The following is a 17,448-nucleotide window of genomic DNA, read 5'->3' as shown; positions in this document are numbered from 1 at the left end:
GTAGGTTTTCAGTTTCAGTTACTTGATTAAAAATCTTCTGCAAAACGACAGGTTTCTTATTACACTCTTTTCGGACAGGGATGAAAGTGCAGCTCTTGTGCACTCAGTACATCTCATCCTGATTTCATTTTGATAAAACCTAATCATACTCTTCGCAAGCAAAAAAGAAATAAATAAAATAAATGTAAAAAAAATAATAATTTTTTTTTTTCGTCCAGACCATCTCAAAGCATTTTTGTTTCCTTGCTAAATTCCCGCCTGAGGTTATTGTGTTTATGGCCTTGTCACAAACCTACCGTCTGAATGCGGTGCAAGGTCTGTGTGAAGGAGAGACGTAGGAGGGAGGAAGAGTGAATGAGGAGGAAGAGCAAAAGAAAGTGAGGGAGAGAAGAGACAGAGTGGGAGGAAGGAGAGGACAGAGTGGACAGTAGAATCGATGAGCGTCCCCGCTGGGCCACATGATTGACACAAGGCTGAAGGGGTCGCAGGTGGTGCTGCGTGTGCACATACACACACACACACACACACACAGTCAGTATCTTGCTTCACAATCTCTTAAGCAAAGATATACACTGCACAATCACACACGGGCCAAACTGTATGCACACTCATACCCATATGCACATAAGGTTGAAATAAAATGCATCTAAATGCATGTTAATCAATACTGTAAAACACATGCACACACACATGCACACACACACATGATCACGCACATGCAAACACATGCCAGTTTGCAGGCATACACTTTGCATTTTAAAAAGACAAAAAAATATACTCTAAGAGGGACATTTATCATTCAGCTAAAATACTAGCGTTAATGTTAGCTAACGTTAACGCTAAACATCCTTCAGAAAACACATCAGTGGTCGAGATCAATCATGAAGAGTCGATCAATACTAGTCTGCCCTTGGTTTCTAAAATATTCCTGCACCACCAATGATAACCTGCTGCTATTTTCCCCCTGTGGGTTAGCAAAGCTTAACATAGCAACAATATACAGTAAGAGCAGCCTTGTCTTCTAGCTAGCATCCATAACTAGCACAATAATTGGCAAAGGCTCTGATTTTAGTAGGACTTTACTTTATTTAATCGTGCAAACAATCAGAAACATCACATAAGATTTCTGCAAGTGCATTTAACTGGACACTGTGTTAACTTTTCTTTCTTTCTTTAATTTTTTTATTGGACATTTAAAAAAAAAAAAAGGTGCCAGACTCCAAACTCTTCAAATATATGGAGCAGAAATACTGCCTGTCTGCATGAACGGTCGGATATTAAGCTTTCAGGATAAAGAAAGACCATGCTTATTAACATGCATTTACATAATCCTTATTACTTCTCTGGTTAGAGTTACAGTGTTTTACAGAAGAGGATTATCGGAGGACTTCATATTAACGTAACTACCTTTCCTGTTGTACTGAATTTCCAATATTAAAAAAAAAAAAAAAATAGTTTTTTTTCTCAGAATTCTCACTTAAATCCCAAAATTCAGAAATTTCATTTTTTTTACAGAGCATGCTGAATTTAAGCCATGAATTTCTTAGAATTATATTTTTGTTCTAGGAATTCTTACATTAAACTTAAAGTTCAGCCTTTTTTTTTTTTTACAGAATTCTGACTTTAATCTCAGAATTTTAACACTGACCTGAGAGTGCTGATTTTTTTACCCCAAAATTCAGATTTTTCCGTCCTTAGAAATTTTGTCTTTTTTCACAGAATTCTAACTATAATCTCAGAATTCCTAATTTTTTTCTCAAAATTCTAATTTTTTTTTTTCAAAATTCTAAATTTTTTCCCCTGAATTCTTTAATACTTTAATCAGAATATTTTTTTTTTGGGGGGGTGGGCCTATTGGGCTACTACTTTGAAAAATATAGCCTGATTGTTACTTATAGTTACCAACATAAAATATTAGCTACAGCAGGTATAGAAAAGAATCCATCCCCTTTAAAATAACCACATTTTATTGCTTTGCAGCTTGAGCTAAAGACAGTCACAGTTTTTTCTTTATCCAGCTTTATTTACTCAGTGCGACTTTTAACATCCAAGTAAAAAATGTAACACTAACATATTAAATGTTGAATGAATAATAATTAAAAAAAACAGAATCACTGATTTGGAAAAGGGTCACTCGCTTCTTAAACTGACTTGTAAACTCAATCAGGTGAAGCTAATCACCTTCTCAATGGCATACAAAACTTTGCACATCTAGACATGCATGCAAGTCCATCATGCAATTTTTGCACACTTCTCCCTTCTGAACTGCTCAAGGTGATGGTAACCATTTATAGACTGCAGTCATAAAGTAATTCCACAGATTTTCACTGGGGTTTAAGTCTGGTCTCTGATTAGGCAATGCAAGGACATTCACATTTTTCATCAGTTCTTTAACCACTGTGTGGTACGTTTTGCTGTGTGCTTTGGGTCATTGTCAAGTTGCCAGGTAGACCTTCTGGTAAAGGGCACCAGACTGTCTTCAAGAATTTTAGGTATTTTGTGCATTTATGCTTCTATCCTGACAAGTGCTCCAGTTCCTGCTGCGAAGAAACACCCCCGATAAAGGATATTACCACCTCCATGCTGTACTGTAGGCATGGATGTGGTAATATTTGGATATTTGAAAGGTGAGCCATATTGGAATTCTTCCAGACATATCATTTTATATTGTAGAAATAATGAATGTTTTGTCTCATATGACCATAACACCTTTTCCCCATGAGACCTTAGAATCTTCAAGGTGCAACTGAGCGCTTTTGCCAAGCTCAGTCGCTTAGTCTTTTATCTTGCAACCCTCCCATACAAACCACATTTGTGGAGAAGTTATATTATTTTCACATGCACACAATGACCCCTCTTAACTGCTTAAGAGTTGCTGTAGGCCTCTTGGAAGCGTCTCTCACCAGTTTCCTCCTGGCCTTTTCATCCAGTTTGGCGCGAAGTCCTGATCCAGGCAGAGTCTGTATTGTACCAAATACCTTTCATTCCTTAATAATATACTTCAAGTATATTATTAAGAAGTTGTGCTTCTAGGCAGTGATAAAGTCTTTGAATTGTTTTTGTATCCATTTCCTGACCTGTGCCTGTGCAGACTTTATTCAGGAGATTTTTTTGACAGTCCTTTGCAGCCTGGAATCCTCTGGTCATTTGTAACAATTGTGGAAATTTTCCGTAATCCTAATCTCGTGTGAATCAGTCTGTGATTTGGCCAGGATTTTGCCATAAGTAACACTCTTCAGTTTATATCATACATTTTGACCTATAATGACAAGTGTTTTTATCTTTACACCATATTTGGGAGATGAGTCATTAAATTGAAGTAAAATTGCAGGCTTCACTAATCCCATGCAAATGCGCCACACCAAATTCAGATGTGGGGGGTAATTTCCAAATCACACAAGGTCCCCAGATAATACTAATCCTGTGCAAATAGGACAATAGTTGATTGTTTGCTTCAGCCACACTAACAGGGACTGAAATGCTCCATCTTTTCATGCTGATCTAAGCAAAACGACCAGAACTGATCACAGTTGAAAGTCAAATTGCTTGGTGTGCCTTTGAGAAGGTGATTAGCGTCACATGATTAAGTTTTCAAGTCATTTTTGGAGGGAAGTGGTTCTTTTCATATCATATCATATTATCGATTCTGTTTTTTTTTTTTCTGATATGTTGGTGTAATATCCTTCACTTGAATGTTTGAGGTTGCATTCAGTAAATAGATAAAACTTCTGGGTAAAACAAAAACTCTGTATTTATTTCAGGCTGCAAAGCCACAAAATTGGATTATTTTAAAGAGGGGTGATTTTTTTTATACCCACTGTATATGCATGAGAAGGATGATCAGTTAAAACACTCCCTTGCTCATTTCTATTTGAGACTTCGATTGACTTATGAACTTAAGTGATGGAGCTGAACTTGAGGAACTATGTATTAAATTAGTATTGGTCTTGGTCGACTTTACTTACTGATTTTGTCAAAAACAGATCTGTGCTTGGCTAGTATTTTACCAACCACTTCGCCTAAGTTGAAAATTTAAAGTTGATACTACTGAGCTGAAAATATTGATTTTAGAATTTTTAAGTTTCCTAAAATAACTCAACCCAACTCTTTCAATATCTGGATCAGAAAAACTGCCTGTCTGCAAGCACACTAACACTGTACTCACATACACAAACTAGCTCCCAAGATAGACCATATGCACATCTACTAACGCACAAACTCACACATCATACTACGGGCATGATGTCAGACAACATAAACAGTTAGTAAATTTTGTAATTATCTAAACGTTTAAGAATAAAAAAGTCTTATGTAAATTATTGTTATTAAGAACGAGTGAAAGCAGTTGCTATGGTGAAAGAGGGTTTCCCTCTCACCATCAATGAATGTGAGGTCTCATGTGCATAGAGTTACATAATTTATCACTTGGCTTCATGGTATTCTCTTGTGCTATATTTTACACACACCTTGAGGTCACATCTCAGCCGACCTTCAACATTTAGTGTTAAATAAATAAACATATAGCAGGAGTTCTTCATGCATTTATATAGAGACACACATGCTTGTGCGTATAAATGTTCATGAATCTACGGTATGTATGCATTTCTTTTTTCAGCAACTAGCATCTTGCTAGTATATATTCTGAAATTCTGTGTTTGGTTTAAGAAAAATAGTGTAAGTTAATGAATACACCATATTGCTTTTAATAAATATTTTACCTCCCATTCACCTTTATGTTGTGTAGAGAACTTTAGGGAGGGCAGTGATTCAGACATACAGATGTAATGGATTACTTCTAATTAGGTTAAGGTTGGGGTACTGAGATTAAAGTGAAAATTAATAAGTTTTAAGTTACTTAAGTTAAAGTTAAAGTTAAGGTTACTGAGGTTTAAGCTATCATTAATTAAGTTAATAAGATAAATTTTAGGATAACTGAGATTAAGGTTAGAGTTTATTAAGTTTTCTGATTATTATTATTGAGGTTAAAATAAGACATTATGAGGTTATGTTTATAGTTAGTGAATGAGATACTGTAGTTAAATTGAGGTTAGGGTTACTAAAGTTTAGGTTAGTGTTACTGAGGATAAGATTAGGGTTACTAAAGTTAAGAATGGAATTACTGAAGTTACATTTAGGGTTACTGTGGTTAAGGGTTTTTACAGTTAATGTTAGTGTAACTAGGGTTAAAATTAGTGTTACTGAGGTTAAAATTGTGGTGACTCATTTTAAAATTAGCATTACTGAGGTTAAGGTTAGCATTATTAAAATTAAGGTTTACTGGGGATAAGATTAGGGTGACTGGAGTTAAGGTTACTGCTACTAACATTAAGATTAGCATTACTAAGGTTAAGGTTAGGATAACTGATGTTTAAGGTTAGGGTTTCTAAGGTAAATGATAGTGTGGAGGTTAAAATTTATGTTACTGAGGTTAGGATTAGACCTACCGAGGTTATGTTCAAGCTTTCTGAGGTTTCTTTTAGGGTTTCAGAGATTAGGTTTAGACTTTCAGAGGTTAACTATAGAGTTTCTGAGGTTAAGTTTAGGTTTTTAGAGGTTAAGTATAGAGTTTTATAGGTTAAGTTTAGGTTTTTAGAGGTTAAGTTTAGAGTTTTATAGGTTAAGTTTAGGGTTCCAGAGGTTACGTATAAGGTTTTAGAGGATAGGTTTAAGGTCAGGTTTAGGGTTTTAAAGATTAGGTTTAGGGTTTCAGAGGTCAAGTATAGGGTTAACAGTTAACTGTAACCTCAGCAACTTCAGCTTTACCTTCAGCAGCCCGAAGCTTAAACTTCAACAGGAACATCAAGTGAAGTTAAGCTTAAGGTTACTGAGGTTGAACCATGCTATTTAAATTAATGTAGTCACAAGATGTCTATCACATCAGAGTTTTATTTGTGTCTATCTAGAGTTTAATCTTGGGAATTGTTCTAGTACTTAATATTTGTTTCCAGATGACTTAAAGTAGGTCTATTACATCAGTGGGCTGGGTTGCCAAATAACTGCCGAACTGGTTAATGTGGGTCTTGGGTTGCTTTGTTTGTTCATAGCAGGATTTTTTATATATGCCAAGATAAGATTAATTTCAGCTTTACTTCCCTGGTAAACAGGATTTGAGGAGATTTCTATGCAATGACTCTGTGTGTGTGTGTGTGTGTGTGTGTGTGTGTGTGTACAGTATATGTAAATATACTCAATCCAAGGTCTTTACTAAATGATAATAAAGTTTGTGTGTGTGTGTGTGTGTGTGTGTGTGTGTGTGTGTGTGTGTGTGTGTGTGTAAAATTGTATTTAATTTATGCAGCAAGAAATACTCCATACTCAGTCAGTATATAGTGGGTTAGGGTTAGGGTTTGGGTTAGACATTGAAAAGACATGCCAGGTTTGAATGCAGGGTTTTGAGTTGGTGTGTGTGTGTGTGTGTGTGTGTGTGTGTGTGTGTGTGTGTGTGTGTGTGCGCGCGCGCACACACATGCATAGAACACAGGGGCCCAGTAGTAGGCAGAAACAGATGCTACGGCACTGATTAGCGTGGGGTTAAGACTGTTAAAGTAAGCAGCAGAGTGCTGACATCGTGTCCTGAATATTTGCCCGTCTCATCCACTGATGCACTCTTCCTTCTACCATCTCTATAATCACACATCATTTGATACTTTGTACATTTCTACTCACATGTATATACAGTATTTCCTTCCACTCCTTTTTTTCCCCCTCAAACTGTTCATAAAAGGTTTTCCTGAGAGTGAGAAGTAGGAAAAAATGTGGCAACAGGTCTGGTCTTGCTTCCTTTGGAAAGAGTGCAAGCGAATGATGGAGGTGTAGAGAGAGAGAGAGAGTGAGAGAGAGATAAAGAAAGGGAGGGTGTTGCTATAGAAACCTGAGCAGCATTGGTGGCAGTAGTGTAGAGGCTAATTCTGGAGAAATAGCAAGCAAGGGAGGGAGGGACCGAGAGAGAGAGAAGAAGAGAAAGAGAGAGAGAGAGAGAGGGAGAAGCGGAGAAATTGGCCCCAGCCCTCCCACAATACACTGCATGATACGCTGTTTACGCACGTTCAGTGGTTTCCCCCGTCCCTGGGCTCTTTGGCACTTCGTTACCGTCTGACAGGAAACTCGAAGACAGAGAGAACGAGAGAGTGACAACGAGTAGAAAAAGGAGCAAGACTCAGAGGAAATCAGGTGAGCAACACACCTTTTACTGCTCAACTTGAGTGTCCCTGAAGGTTTTTTATTCTATCTCTTTCTAAGAGTTTCAAAATCGTTTTTTTTTTCTTCTTTTTCATTTCTACTTTCACTTTTCTAATTCAGTAAGATGACCACAGGGTGCGATTAGTTTTGCTTTTAACATCAGTCAAGGCATCATTCGATAACGTCTTTAAAGTTGGAGCAGTGCTTTATGCCATGTGCTGTATCTCAGGGCATCATTTGTTGTTCATATTTCGAAGCTCGTTAGCTCACATTTGCATGCGCGGAGGATCGCTTCACAGATGCCGTTCATAAAGTAGTTCGGGTTTTGCCTAATGTGCGCTGTCAGCTTAAGCAAACACGCTTTAAATCACTGTATCCGAGCATGTTTAAAGCTTCCTTCTGTTTTAAACCCACACCTTCTACGGCTAACCAGCATCTTCTGAGAATCACGTGACCGATTTTGCTATTTGCTCAGAGGGGAATTAGTTATAAGTATGCCATCTGTTGAATTGGATTCAGAAGCGAGTCAAGGAAAGCAGTTGGGAGATGTGGGAGGACCACAGGGATTGCACACATTTTTCTAATCAGAAAAAATTATTTATTAATAAATACATCTAAAGACATAAGAACACAAGCTTTGCTGATTATATCCTAACCTTAAAGCCACAGGGAACCTGAATGCATTATTGCCTTCTAATGAGGTTCGAATTGGTCTTGTGGACTGGGCATGCAGTACTGTAACAAGTCTGAATATCACCTGATTTTTTAATCTCTACTCTGTATTTCTTCCATTTAAAAAAAAAAGTAGGTTGGAACAGGGGTTTAGTGGTTAGCCTTGTCGCCTTGCACCGCCACGATTCCCAGCTCTGGGTGTGTGCATAGAGTTTGCATGTTCTCCCCGTACTTGGTGAGTTTCCTTCAGGAACTCCAGTTTCCTCGAACAGTCCAAAGATATGCAGATTAAGCTAATTGCTGTTCCCAAATTGCCCTTGTAAACGTTGACCAGAGGTCCTACTATAGTCACATAAAAAGGGAATAAATACAATGGTCACCATTCGCCGCCATCTTCCCTAATTGGACTACATACTGTAGGTTCCTAGATGTATGGATGCATGGAATATAAAGTAGGCAGGGCTAGTTAGGGGAAATGTTTGCGTGATCTTTACCCACACCAATTGCAAGACTGTACCTTCATCCCAAATATTAATTCCTGATTGAAGAATCCTTTTCGGTTTGTGCAACCTATTAAACAAGCATGATCTTCCGTTTAATAACTATACCGACTTTACTGATTGTATTAAGACCTGCTAGGAGTTATGGATAGCTACATGTCAATCCCTTATGCTTTTTGAAATATGGGACCACACCTATTATGCTTCTTTTTTTTTTTATAATCCATTGAGCATGTCAGCCAATCTGGAGTTAAGATTAAATTTGGATTATTAGTGGTTAGCATGGTCATCCCCAAGGGTGAGAATTAGAATCCCTCCTCTGATCTGTGTACAGTACTGTATTTCTGGAGTTTGCATGTTCTACCTGTGCTTTGTGGATTTCTTCTGGGTACCTCTGGGTTTATGCCAACCCAGTCCAAAGACATGCACAGTAGTTTGATTCACATTTCCAAGTCGCCCTTAATGTATGATTGGTTTGTGAGTGTATGCGCCTAGTTTTGCCAGCCCATTCAGGGTGTACCCGGCCTTGTGGCCTAAATTCCTTGGAATATGCTCCAGGCCTCCAGTGTGTTTTCTTGGACTTTATACTTCTTTAGATTCACATTTTTCACATCATTTTGTGTGTGGATGTGAATACGAGTAAACATTAAAAATACCCAGCCATCCTTCAGTGGTGGGGGTTTTGCCTGCCATGCGGAAGGCCCGGATTCGATTCACAGCTAGTGCCCAAACCCCAGCAACTAAATGCAGTGCCGGTCCCAAGCCTGGATAAAATAGAAGGGTTGCGTCAAAAAGAGCATCCGGTATGAAACCTGTGCCAAGCTTGTATGTGCAGACTGGGTGGTCTGCTGTGGTGACCCCTTGCAGGGAGCAGCAAAAAGACCAACAACAACAATAACATCTTAATAGCAGAGACGTCTTGCATAAATGTTAACGTTTTATTTATTATGTTAATTACCCTTTGTTTTAAAAAATAAATACGTTTTCTTTGTTGAGCAATCTATTTTTAAACCAGTATGTTTACTAGTATTGTTTGCTAATTGAGTGGCAAGATGGTGTAGTGGTTAGCACTGTGGCCTAGGACCTCCAGGGTTGAGGGTTTGAGCCCCACCTTAAGTCTGTGTGCAGTCTGCATGCTCTCCCTTTGCTTGGTGGGGTTCCTCCCACAGTCCAAAGACATTTGGCATTTCCAGAGTGTGCTGTGTGATAGACTGGCACCCTGTCCAGGGTGTACTCTGCCTAATACCAAGAGTCCCCTTGGGATAAGCGCCAAGGTAACCCTGCAACCCTCTACAGGATAAGAGAGTGAGTTTGCCATAATAACACATTGTTTGCCTGTCAGAAAGTTTTTTTGTATAAGGTTCTTTCCCACCTTTGGGCCAAACCCATTTAAGAATCCAATACCACTGTGATATAAACTGTTAATAATGGCTTTAAACAAAGTTGTTATCTCTGTCATGTATGCAGACAGGAACACTCTCAAAGACATGTGAATGAAAAGTAAAACTAGGTAATAAGAAATTATGATGTGATAGCCAAGGATTTTGCTCACACTCTAATCTCTGAGTGTTTGTTATATGATAATTGGAGCAGACAGGGACACCAAGGACGGGAGGGCAGCCGTTCTTTGTCCGCTTGCAGTAACACTTCAGCAATTCAGCAGCTGATCTCATGCGTCCCGTGATGCACTGCGAAGCACCCTGGCCTGGCTTCACCCTCTGCAGTGAGAATTCACAGCCAGGCTGCAGTTATTTGCAGGGCCCTGATAGTTGCCCATTACTCAAAGCATAGACTCCCCAGTGAACAGGGGTGAGTGGGTTTCTTCGAGACTTCCAGACAGATTGCATTTACAGTGAGGGTGTGACAATGTATTATTAATATTAATAACCTCTTATGTGATACTTCTACGAATAATAAATAAATAAATATATTCTCAGATGTGACACAGCCAAATCAGTGTTGTCAGCTTGGTGACTGTGCTGATAGATATACAGACTTTTAGACTTCTTTAGTGATTTTATAAAAAAAAAAAAAAAAAAGAGAGCGAGCATAATTCCAAAGCTAGTGACTTTTTCAGCTGACATTACGGTAGCTACTGCCCTGGCCCTAAAATTGCTTTCCAGCTTGCATCACAGCTGCTGAATATTGTGGCGTGGGCGGGGCGGCGGCTGACGACCAGCATGCCTTGCGGGGATGTCGGTGTGTTCACCATGATGGGGAAAGGTGTTTGGGTTAGTGACTTCGGCCCTGTTGTGTGTGTGTTGAGGTGTGTGACGTGTGAAATGTGCTCCAGTTCAAGCTGACGCTGAATTGGATGTAGGCTCCTGAGTGAAGGTGCTGCTCATGCCTTACATGCTGTGTGCTTAATAAAGTACTCCCAGCCATTGCATTGGGTAGCAAATAAGCTCACTCGTCTCTCCAGCATTCTTCCCGGCGTAAAAACGCTACAATATATAAGTTTATGGGGCAAATTTGGTTGCCATCAGTGTATAAATGCTGATTAAGTTTAGCTTGAGCAAGCATGGCCAATCATCGATCACTCTGTTTTGCAGGAACCCAGTTAGTGATCTCCCAGTGACCAATCACTAAATACCATTGTTTTCCAACAACCAATCACTGATTGCCATTGTTTCCCAATGACCAATCACTTTTCACCACTGTTCCCAATAACCCATCACTGATCACCATTGTTTCCCAATGATCAATCACTAATCAACATTGTTACCCCATGACCAATCATTAATCACCACTGTTCTCATTAGCCAATCACTGATTACCATTGTTTCCCAATGGCAAAATACTGATCACTATCTTTTAAAAACATCCTCCACCAATCACCACTGTTGCGAACATCTAATTACTGATCACCACTCATTCCAATAACTAATCCCTGTTCACCATTATTTCCCAATAATCAATTAATGATCACCACTGTTTCCCAATGGCCAATCGCTGGTCACTGTTGTTTTCCAATAACCAATTAATGATCATTGTTCCCATTAACCAATAACTGTTCTGCATTGTTTTCCCATGACCATTCACTATTGTTTTCCAACAGCCAATCAATGATCAATATCCATCATTCACTGATCACCACCACTATTGCCAACACCCAATCACTGTTCACCACTGTTGCTAACCTCCAATCACTGAGCACTATTTTACATTTACATTTTACATTTAAGAGTGTATCCAGAGTGACACAATCCAGAGTGACAATCACAGATTACCTTAGTTTTCCTATGATCAAATCACTGATCATGATAATTCCCAATGGTCAATGACTGTTTAATAATCCTGCCAATGACCAATCACATATCTCCTTTCCAAGAATCAAATCACTGATCACCATTATTCCCAATGAATGGCCATTGATCAGCATTGTTTCCTAATAACGAATTACTGATCACCATTGTTTTCCATGACCAATCTGTAATTATAATCACTGACTACCATTGCTTGTCTAATAATGTACTTCTGTTTTCTTTTATGTATTATTACAGTTTACTGCCGACACTTGATTTGTTTTTCAAAATATGTCTAGACTACTGTCATTAAGTTAATAGTTTATAGTGCCAAGACTGACAATTTTTACTTTTATCTTGCTGTTGCTTTACATCAAGTTCTAAGAAAGTAATCAATGATAGGGTTGTAATTTATGTAGGCACTGTTACCACTCAAAAGATTAAAACTTTCTTTAACAGTACTTAATGTTCCTTTCATCAAAGTAACATATTTTGCTATGATGATTATGAAGATCTGGTGACCAATCCCAATACTGACCCTGACAACACATTGTCCACCGTGCATAAAAGGTCTCAAATGTGATTAAAAAAAAGATTCTAAAAGAAGGACAGAGGAATGGAGGAAAAAGGAGAAGGTGAGGGAGAGGTGAATCACAAGGAGAGGATGTTTAAAAGTGATTGAGTACCAGTCAGCATGTTAAGTGCATTGTGAAATGGGTCTGGAGAGTGATAGCAGGTCCAATTAACTACAGTATGTGCTCAAAGAGCCAGCTTACACCTTTTTAACCATTAGCAGTGCAATGTAACTGTTTATTATCTGTACAAGTTTTACATGGGGGACTTCTTTCCCTTTCTCATCATTATGCTATGATTCAGAATCTGATGACTGAGTGTACACTTGCACTGACATGCCAATTTAACTTTAATAGCAAAATGTAATTGTGTAATAGTGTATTGGTTTAGCCTTTATCCATCCATTAATACTGTGTAGGATTACTTGAAGCCTATACCAGGGAACCTAGGGCACAAGGCGGGGAAAAACCCTGAATGGGGTTCCAACCTATCACAGAGCAAGAGTACACACAGTATGGGTAATTTGGAAATTCTAATCAACCTACACCACGTTTTTGGACCCACCAAGCAAAGAAAGAACGTTAACTTTACGCATACAAACCAGATTCGGACCCGTAACCCTGGCAGTAACCTCCTGATTTATTACTCTCTGTACGTTATTCAATACTTTTGTCTAAAAGCTTTAGGATCAGTTAAACGGCCTCCTTCTGTGAAAGGAGGTAGCTCTTGTCCGTGTTTAGTGAAGAAATTTAAACAGAAAAAAAGCAGCAATGTGGAGTCAGAGACAAGAGTTATGGGTACTAAGGTTAAGGTTAGAGTTAAGTGTACTGGCGTTAAGGAGAGTGGCGGATAAAAATAAACGTTTTGCCGGGGTATTATCCATTTCAACATAAAATTTTCAATGATCACTTTAAACCAATTGCTCTATGTAGTTATTATAGGGGTCAGATATGGACTTTGCAAATAGGTGAGGCATTCGGGACAAGACTCATGCTGCCCCCTTCTTGCACTGTGGATTTTTTTCCCCTGTATCTATCCATCCATTTATCCATCTATTCCTGCCACTTATCATGGTCAAGGTCATGGGGCAGCAGTCTGAGCAGAAATGCCCAGACCTGCCTCTTCCTTGCCACTTCGTACATAAGGATAGCCAGGCACTTCCAGACCAGACAAGAGATATAATCTCTCCATCCTGGGGTTGGAGAGCCCCATCCTGGCTTTCTCCCTATCAGACACTTCACTAGGTAGGCGTCTATGCGGCATCTTTATCAGATTCCCGAACCACTTCAGCTGGCTCTTTTTGATATAGAGGAGCAGCAGCTCTACTTTGTGGTCCACCCAAACAGCAGAGCTTTACACTTTATCTCTCAGGCTGAGCCCAGCTACCCTGCGGAGGAAATGAATTTTTTCTTTGCTTGTACCTGCAACTTTGTCCTTTTGATCACTGCCCAAAATCTTGTGACCATAGGTGAGGGCCAGGACATAAATTGACTGATAAATTGAAAGCTTTGTCTTTTAACCTTACCAAAACAGATGAGTGCGCTGTCCACATTACTGCTGATGCTACAACCATCTGTCTGTCAATCTCTCGCTTTAATTTAGCGTGATTCCTGATCACAGAACCAAGATACCTAAACTCCTCCAAATGTGAGGTATTTTATAAGGATTGAAATACGCAAAAAAAAAAAGCATTTTAAAATGAATTATGTCCATTAATAAAAAATTTGTGCGCACCATGATGACCTTGGTTTTCACACAAAAAAGGATTTTTCTTGTGTAGTTTATCAGCTCTGCTGTCTTTGCCTTGCACGTATGGAACACACCTGCTGTAGCAAACACAGTGGAGCAAAGGTACTGTGCATCTAAAACCGCTCAAAACGAGCTGCTAGAGTGTATACTCCATGATCTACGGCCATAAGCCACTGATGAAAAGATATGTTGTGTTTTTGATTAATAAGTCACACAGATCTGTATTATGAATTTGTAAGCAGGGCCAGTTGCATTTTAAAAACTATAAAATCGGGTTTTATGTTATGAGTTTTAAATAGTTATTAGCAAACTTTTACTTATGGACTTAATTAATTTGGCATATCTTAATACATAGGGTTAATTTCTTACAGTGTATAATAATTTACTTATGTTTATAAACAAATACTTATTCAGGCAAAACAATACCACAATCGAACAATTATAAACAGATTTGTAAGTAAATTATACACTACAATATAGATAAAGTTATTGTAACATTATAACAATATAATGCATTGTACCATAGCACTGCTGAATTCTCAAAACTATCATCACACACATCTTTGCATTGATATACCTGTTCAAAATATTTTAATATTTAGAAAATCAACATTTTTCCATGTCAATTCATGTCATGTGATCCGAGTAGGCCAATGATAAATATGTAGGACCTCCTAAAAGTGATTAGAACTTTTTACAAGTTAATTAATACATTTATTATTAATCAAAGTTCTCCTATTTTTAGGATAGAACAATTTCATAATTTGCATAATTCATAATTCTATAAACTACGATCCATGAAGGATTATTAATACTGTAACCAACAAGATGATGTAATAAAACAAAACATCGGGTAAACACACCAAATCATGGAGAAACTAAAACCGAGGCTTGTCACCTTTTCCATTACTCCATCACAACCTTTTGATCCATACACCGATTTTTTTCATTTCCAGCCAATAATAGAAATCTGTGTCAGTCTCTATTTTCCCATTTCCCATTTAGTTTCCATTGTAAATTTCGCACAAAGCCAGGTTGATGGAAACCCAACTACAAAAGCCATGACAAAAAGCCAGTGTTGAGAAAGTGGATGGTTATAATGTCATATGCTAATATTATAGCAGGCTGTTGACTAATTCTGAGTATGAACAAGCTAAGTGTGGCATGCCAAATAACTTGGCACATCGCTAAAGGTGTGAGATGGAAGCTCGCTGTCAGCTGGATGGACACAAAAGGCCACTCCAGCAATTTTCAATTCTATGTGTGGGTTCCCTGCTGAGAAAAGTGTATACCTGCAGGTCCCTCACTTCGAGAGCGCAAGAGCAGATGCTGTCTCAATACTTCCGGGTTTAGACGGATGTTCAAGGCAAGTGAATAATTAAAAAAGCATGTGACCTCATAACGGCACTAGATACTTCCAAAACAACATTTAAGAATCCTTGTGGGTTTTTTTTTTTTGTGTGTGTGTGTGTGTGTGTGTGTGTGTGTGTGTTGTTCTTGTTGTCTTTGCATAAATCATGACACATTTTTTAATGTGTGGACAGAATATAAAGTATACATTATTTATTTGTGCTTATGCAGTCAAATTCATGATGCTATACAGATGTTGGTAGGTATTACAAGCGGTGTTCAAGTCAAACTGGGACTTTTGATTGTGTAGAATAACGGTATCACTAGTGCTTGGATACCATCAACATGGAACGTTTTCTCAGTATTCTGGAGCCATGCTTTAAGTCTAAAACACTGGCCTCCCAGGTATTCCTTTAATGACCCAAATATGAAATATGGTAAAACGGCTTGGTCGGGACTGTACAGGGGATGTGACAATAACTCCCATAACCCGTGTTGTATCCAAATGTCATGTTTACTACAAATTTTATTGCATCTTTCTACAGTAGATCTGGATTTCATCCCCTACATACAGTACAAACATTCAAGTTACAAGCTTTCAAAGTTCATGCATTTGCGCCTGCTTATTTCAAATCCTCCCCGTCACTAGGACGCTCCAACATTAAGGCTACTACTGCCACTCAGCGAGGGCCGAAGACTATCACATGTTTCCTCCGAGCCACGTGACGCCAGCTGACCACATCTTTTGGAACTGCTCGCTCACGCATCATTGGAGGACAGCGCTATCTACTCCTTCAGCTTGCGTGAGCTCACAGACGCCCCTGATTGGCTGTAGAGCTGTGATTAATGTGGGAACTACTGTACAGTAAGTACCTCTCATCCCTCCCCTTTGAGAGAGCTCAGCCAATCAGCTCTCTCTAGACCTCCAGCTGCGAGAGGTTACAGCATCACCGGGGAATCAAAGTCGTGATCTCCAGATGATACTGTAGGGCGAGCACTTGACCACTGCGCCACTCCGTGTTCCAAAACATAACATATTTAACATAAATTGTTCAAACATCAGCACGATCTCAAAGAACATTTTACTGTTATATAATGTGTATAGCCAGTTGTGTTAGTATGTTGGACTTACAAACAAAGTTTGGAAACTTTGGAACCTCTCTTGGAATAAAACTCGTTTGTACTGTATGTTGCAGACTTACTGTATCTAATGATCTAATATCTTTTCTATATTTGTCATCTAATGAATATGACTTTGCAGTTACACAGGTGCAAGTCATGTTCAAATATTTACTTTATTAGATTTATCCATTTATTCTATTTTACAGTTGTTTTTTTATCGTAGCCCAGTCAAACTTCCTTATTTGGTTTTGAACAAGACTGACTCTGAGGTAAGAAGAATGAAAGAGTGAACGAATAAAAAAAGAAAAGAAAGAAACTTGGGAGTAAAATGATTTAAGATGTCAAGCTGTTATGGTAGGACTAGGAAGAGACTGTTCTTTCACAGCCTCTATTTATTTACCTGTGTGTGAGTATATATGTCTATCTGTGTGTGTGTGTGTGTGTGTGTGAAGGTGTTGAGAGACAGATGTGAGTTCCTGGGTGAGTCAGTGGGGATTCAGAGCTGCTTGCCGTAAATGATCACAAGTAAAGGTCATACAGTATGTGAGACCCGCATGTGAGTGTGTGTTTATGTACCAGCACTATGAGTGGTGTCATACAAATACTACAGATACAACACTGTACAACAATACGATTTTATTTTCAATAAGTTCTTTTAATACGAAACGATGAACACTAACCTGACAACCGCGCAATGCGACAAAGCTGTTAGTTTACTTTGCGGGTTGATAAATGACATTGACAGGAGGCAGAATTTATAATGACAAAATAAGGTAGGCGAGGCCTGGCGGTGTGATAAACATTCACTTTATGTCTAAATAAAGACTGAAGCAATATGTTTTGATTAATAATGAGAGACGCGGGCTCTGGAAACTTATCATCCTGCTACTGTACAGAGCCTTATCCCTTTCCTGCTATTGGAATATGTATTTTTCATCAAGATGTAAGAAAAATTGATAATTGGGATTTATTGCATTACAAGTACTGAAACATTTAAAAAAGCTGCACTGGGAAATGTAAATATAAAGCATCTAAGAAACATAAAGGAACAAAGTTAA

General features: G+C 38.5%; 1 protein-coding gene across 1 annotated transcript in view; it reads left to right on the top strand.

Moving 5' to 3' along the window:
• Positions 1 to 6,998: 6,998 nt before the first annotated feature.
• LOC128513024 (muscleblind-like protein 1) overlaps positions 6,999 to 17,448 on the top strand; it is a 128,336-nt gene continuing 117,886 nt past the window's right edge. The window contains exon 1 of the mRNA XM_053486617.1: positions 6,999 to 7,170. The gene's annotated coding sequence lies outside the window, so the exon portion shown is untranslated. The remainder of the gene's footprint in view (positions 7,171 to 17,448) is intronic.

Source organism: Clarias gariepinus, chromosome 25 (assembly GCF_024256425.1).
Source record: "Clarias gariepinus isolate MV-2021 ecotype Netherlands chromosome 25, CGAR_prim_01v2, whole genome shotgun sequence".
NCBI classification, from domain to species: domain Eukaryota; kingdom Metazoa; phylum Chordata; class Actinopteri; order Siluriformes; family Clariidae; genus Clarias; species Clarias gariepinus.
Note: the sequence above shows the minus strand (reverse complement) of the source record. Positions and strands in the feature narration are given on the sequence as shown.